We start from the raw sequence: 6,162 nt of genomic DNA, 5'->3' as shown, positions 1-6,162 counted from the left end.
GGTCAAGTTCGAATTTGGTCATGGTTCGATGATTTTTGGCAGAGTTATGCCCCTTTTACTTTGAAAATAATATGAAATTTCAGTTTCCGTTCATTATCTCAAGAACGGTTGGACACATTCAACTCAAACTTGACATATGGATATGTTATTAGAAAATACAGGTCAAGTTCGAATTTGGTTATGGTTCGATGATTTTTGGCAGAGTTATGCCCCTTTACTTTGAAAATAATATGAAATTTTCAGTTTCCGTTCATTATCTCCCCAACGGTACAACACAATCAACTCAAACTTGACATATGGATATGTCATGAGAAAATACAGGTCAAGTTCGAATTTGGTCATGGTTCGATGATTTTTGGCAGAGTTATGCCCCTTTCACTTTGAAAATAATATTAAATTTTCAGTTTCCGTTCATTATCTCCCTCAAGGTACAACACATTCAACTCAAACGTGACATATTGATGCGTCAAAGGAATGCGCAGGTCAAGTTCAAATTTGGTTGTGGTTCGATGATTTTTGGCAGAGTTATGCCCCTTTTACTTTGAAAATAATATGAAATTTTCAGTTTCCGTTCATTATCTCCCTCAAGGTACAACACATTCAACTCAAACGTGACATATGGATGCGTCAATGGAATGCACAGGTCAAGTTCAAATTTGGTCATGGTTCAATGATTTTTGGCAGAGTTATGCCCCTTTCACTTTGAAAGTAATATGAAATTTTCAGTTTCCGTTTATTATCTCCCCAATGGTACAACACATTCAACTCAAATTTGACATATGGATATGTTTTTGGAATGCCCAGGCCAAGTTCAAATTTGGTCATGGTTCAATGATTTTTGGCAGAGTTATGCCCCTTTCACTTTGAAAATAATATGAAATTTACAGTTTCTGTTCATTATCTACCTAACAGTGTTACATATTCAATATGGATATGTCAAAGAAATGGGCAGGTCAAGTTGGAATTTGGTCATGGTTTGATGGATTTTTGGCAGAGTTATGTCCCTTTCACTTTGAAAATAATATAGATACATCTTAGGAATAAGCAGTTTAAGTTTGAATTTGGTCATGGTTCAATGATTTTAGACAAACTTATCTTTCCTGAATGTTGGAAAAATTTTGAACTTTCAGTTTCAGCACTCATTCTTTTAGCCATTATTTTGGCTACAAATATGCAATATGCTTTTTCTAAAGGTTAAGACTGAATAATTTCAGTGCCTTGAACGTTGTATGGAAATGGTTTGTGTTAACATTGAAAAGTTTTAAGGGCTTTGAACTTAAAATGAAAAAAAAAAATTAATGCACCATCTGAAATTTTGGCTGCATGCGGGGGCATCCGTGGCATGATGACACATTTCTAGTTGAAGTCTGTTTTTTAAGCTTACTGGGCAATTTTGCATTAATGTTTGCCCTACTCTCTGAACTTCAGTGAAGATATTCTATAATCTATATCCAAGATTTTATGATAGTACAGTAAATATGAAACCTGATTTTTATTTGATCAACCTTTACTTAATGTAGAATATCTTAAATTTCAACTTGTCCATTGTTCAATATCAGTGATTTTCTTTCAATTTTCAAAACAACCTGTGGCTTTCTACAGAAGAAAATATAGTGCGATAAACCAGAAAAGGGTAATAACTGCTTTAATCAAAGCACAGAAGGCGCTGAATTTGTTTGTGTCTCAGAATGTAAGAAAGGTGCAGGTTGTGAGATTATATGTTTAGTGCCACCAATGCTTTCCAGCATTTTAATTGTAGTAAATTGACTTATTGCAACACTGATATTCAATCCAATAATTATTTGACTTTAACAATTTAAAAAAATGAGTTACCTTTACTGGGATTTGAATTCCAGACCCCTCGCTTCCTAAGCAAGCCCGAAAACCCTTCAGCCACGGTGAATTTATATTTGAACGGCCTGAAGAAAACCATATTATTCTAAATTAGGGCTTGTAACGACTTTAACTGTTGTTAAACACAGATGTAAATAATCCTGAAGCTTACTATAAGCATATATATTTATAAAGAATCAAAGGGCTGCAAGTTCTGTGGTATTTTCTGATCTTTGCAATCTTAAAATTGTACTGTATATCTGTATGCATTTTCCTGTATAAGTTTATTTTTATGTATTATAATTCCTTTTGTAAGGCACCTGAGTTTGATATATACAGAATTCTGCATTACTAGAGTTGCATCAAAAAATCATTTATGTTCTTTTTTTACGACAGCCACACTTTATCCTTGTATATCATGGCTACTTCCTTAACAAAAACACTCACAAAAAAAATCTCTCACTCACGAAGCGAACGCGTTACCACTGTACCACGGAGAAGTTATATACAAAACGTCTGAATAATATCAAGTGATTCTAAATTTACAACTTCCATTGCAGTTCGGGTTTGTAATCCTTATTAGTTTCGAGGTATTTTGTTCAGGGTAAACCTGTTGTTTAAAATTGAAGTAAATATTTTAGCGAAAATCCTCTCGCCCAAACAGTCCGACATATAGAATCTATGTATTCCACTACTCGGTTTGTGTAGTATTTGGTACTCGACATGGCTAAAAATAGTATTTTCATTGATAAAGTCATATTCATCTTTGTAATTTGTGATTGTGCATTTATTGACAATTCTATAAGCCGCAACGCTATTGTTTAACTTTAAATGCGTTGTAATTTGTTGGATACTTGTAACAAAATAAAATATTTCTTTCTTTAAAATCGCTAGTTTTAAGCTGTTTTGAGAACTACTTGTTGTTAGGTTTGTCGTAAACTTCTGTGTCAGAGATTGAATGTCCGCTTTGTATTTAGTTATTTTCGATCAGAAAATACAATAAAACAATATTAAAAATCTTCGACCATTCGGGAATTACTTTGCTTGAAAATTGATGCGCCTGTCTTTTACCATCTTTACCCAGTGATCTCCCCTGAATTTTTGGGCTTTAGTGTACATTCAAAAGGGAAGTAACCGCTTCAAAAAAGTGGACTACTTTTGGCATTTGCAATTAACAACATTAGACTCTGAAATTTCGCTACCATTATTTGTTTGGTCTGACGACCCAAACAAATAAAAACAGACACCTGAGGTCTTCCTCAAACAGTTAAGCTGGAAAGTAGCAAAATGACCTATACTAGCTGTGTTGGTGCTATGTAAAAACCAACTAAAAAATATTTTTAATGAAGTAGTATGTAACCATAACAGCATTCTACAAATAGTTCTTGATCAAGAGTTTTTAGCTCGACTTTTCTATGAAAAGGGGAGCTATCCTACTCGCCCCGGCGTCGGCGTCGGCGTTAGCGTTGGCGTCACACCTTGGTTAAGTTTTTCGTACCACCCCACTTTATTTCAGAAGTATTACAAGTATGGCTTTGAAACTTACCATACTTGTTCACCATCATAACCTCCATCTACAGACAAGAGTACATAACTCTGTCAAGGTTTTTGACAGAATTATGGCCCTTTTTTGACTTAGAAAGTGTATTGAGCTTGGTTAAGTTTTTTGTACCACCTCACTTTATTTCAAAACCATGGGAGGTATTGCTTTGAAACTGACCATACTTGTTTACCATCACGACCTTCATCAACAGACAAGAGGACATAACTCTGTCAAGGTTTTTGACAGAATTATGCCCCTTTTTGACTTAGAAAATACATTGAATATGGGTAAAATCCACTTATTGCCTTAACCCTTTGAGATATTGCTTTGAAACTTTTAATGCTATTTCACATCATTACCCCCATCTGTACGCAAGAGAAGGTAACTCTGTCAAGGATTTGTTTTAAAAATTAAGGCCTTTTATCGACTTAGAATCTTGTTAAGTTTTTAGTACCAGTCCACTTTTTGACTGAACTGTTTGAGATATTAATTTGAAAGTTGGAATACTTGTTTACAATCATGATTCCAAACATGTCCAGGAGAAGGTAATTCTGTCAAAGATTTTATTTGAATTATGGCCCTTAACTGTCAATGTTTTGTATTATAGGCAAGCACTAAAAAACTTAAAAAATCTAAAAAAATTCATTCCTATCCACTTGTTCACTTTACCATAAATTATGTCATATAAACATTGCTGTAATATTCAAGGGTATCAAACAACTAGTTCACTTTAAAAATACAGAGATTCTTGTATTGCCTTTTACTGCAAAAACTTTTTTTATTGGCAAGCAATAAAAAAGTCGAGCGCGCTGTCTTACGGACAGCTCTTGTTTTCCATTCTTATTTGATCATGATTAATAGGTTTTCTAATTACAAACTCAACTACCCATAAAAACATTACTTTCATCATCTTTTTATCAAGGTTTTGTACTTTTAAAGAATTTGTTAAAGTGAAGGCCAAGTATTTCATCTTATAGTAAAACCCGTTTAAAAGACCACCACAGAACAAGAACCAGAAGAAAAAAAAACCCTGCAACTCATCATTTCTTTGTCCCATTTTGTTGTTATAATATAAATTTGACATAATTTTTAGTGGAGGACCTTTCAATAATAAGCATTAATTTCAATGAGCAGAAACCTGTTCAATATATTATACTCTGTCTTTGGGTATCCCATTGGCAATACGGCTAAGTCACAGGTTAACACATCAGAATAGTAATCTAAAGGTCCCTATCCGGACTGGTTCAAAGCCTGTCACTGGTGGTGAGCTGTTGTTCCCTTCAGCAAGAAACTTCACACTCATTCAGCTCAGTAATGGTTGGTTTAAGGAACAAATTCAAGTGATCAGGGTCTATAAGCTGTTAACTCTTTACCCAATCAAACAAAAATAATTTCTTTATAAACCAAAGCTTCACATTTGAGTGATAAATTAATACGTGTTAAAAAAAAATCATCTTTTAAGAGGCCATATCTCGACATTAATTTTCTGTGACTGGTATTTATTGACAGGGTTAACTATAGAATTCAATCAGGATGCTTATATTTGGTCTGTCCATTGCAACCTGATAAATACCTGTTTCAAGTTACTTTTTTTTCAGGATTTTATGGAAAATATAGTGAGTTAACATAAAGGAGCATTATGCTTAAGAAATGAATATTTTTCTATTTTTGAAGGTAGAAACATACAAGACTTTAGTGTTGAATAAGATTTAAGCATATTCGGGGCTTGCTATTGTAAGTTTGTGTAAGTGAGTTAGTAATAGTATAGCACTGAACGTGAAATAATTAGTCATAAAGGTAGAAAATTGTAAGCAAAGTGGTATTTTGGCTACCATACAAAATATCAAATTGCTATTACCGTACATAATATTGCGCTTTAATTCTCTATGTTGTTTAATTACAAATTATTAAATGTTTTCTCAGCCTTGATAAATAACAAAACTTTTCCAAATTTTTGGTGGAAAAAAAGATTGTTTGTTTATTGTGTCCCCTCTACGAAGTAGTGGCAACATATAGGGATCACTTCTCCGTCGTCTGTCTGTCCGTCTGTCCGTCACAAAAATTGTCCGGACTACTCCTCATAAACAACTGGTGCAATTACATCCAAACTTTACAGGAATGATCAGTACCAAGTCTAGTTGTGCATATTGTCAGCATTTTCTGGTTCAATGATTTTTGTCAGAGTTATGGCCCTTTAATAATTTTTATTTTTAAAGTTTGTCCGGACTTAACTTCTCTTATATCAATTATGCAATTCAATGAAACTTTACAGGATTGATCTGTAGCTCAAGTCCTTGCGCATATTGCACGAGTTTTCCGGTTGAATGATTTTTGGCCGAGTTATGGCCCTTTGATAAAAAAGGTGTTTTTTCTGTGTGTTGCCAGATACACAAAAGCTTGTCCGGACTACTCCTCATGAACAACTGGTGCAATTTCATCCAAACTTTACAGGAATGATCAGTACCAAGTCTAGTTGTGCATATTGTCAGAATTTTCCGGTTTTGAAATTGGCCATAATGAGGCGACACATGTGATCACTGATGGCTCTTGTCTCAAAGATGTGTAGGTATTTGTTACTTGTAAAGCCTGTTAAAAAATAAGGACAATTTTACTTGGAAGACCTTTAAAAAATAAGGACAATTGTACTTGCAATGAAAGCCTGTTGAAAAATAAGGATACTTTACTTGAAGGCCTATTACAAATAGGGACAATTTTTACTTGAAGGCCTGATCAAAAGTAAGGACCATTCTACTTGAAGGACTGTTAAAAAATAAGGACAATTTTAC

This window comes from Ruditapes philippinarum, unplaced genomic scaffold (genome assembly GCF_026571515.1).
Source record: "Ruditapes philippinarum isolate M1 unplaced genomic scaffold, ASM2657151v2 ctg2247_1_1_1_1, whole genome shotgun sequence".
Classification (NCBI taxonomy): Eukaryota; Metazoa; Mollusca; class Bivalvia; order Venerida; family Veneridae; genus Ruditapes; species Ruditapes philippinarum.
This window is presented reverse-complemented; position numbering follows the sequence as displayed.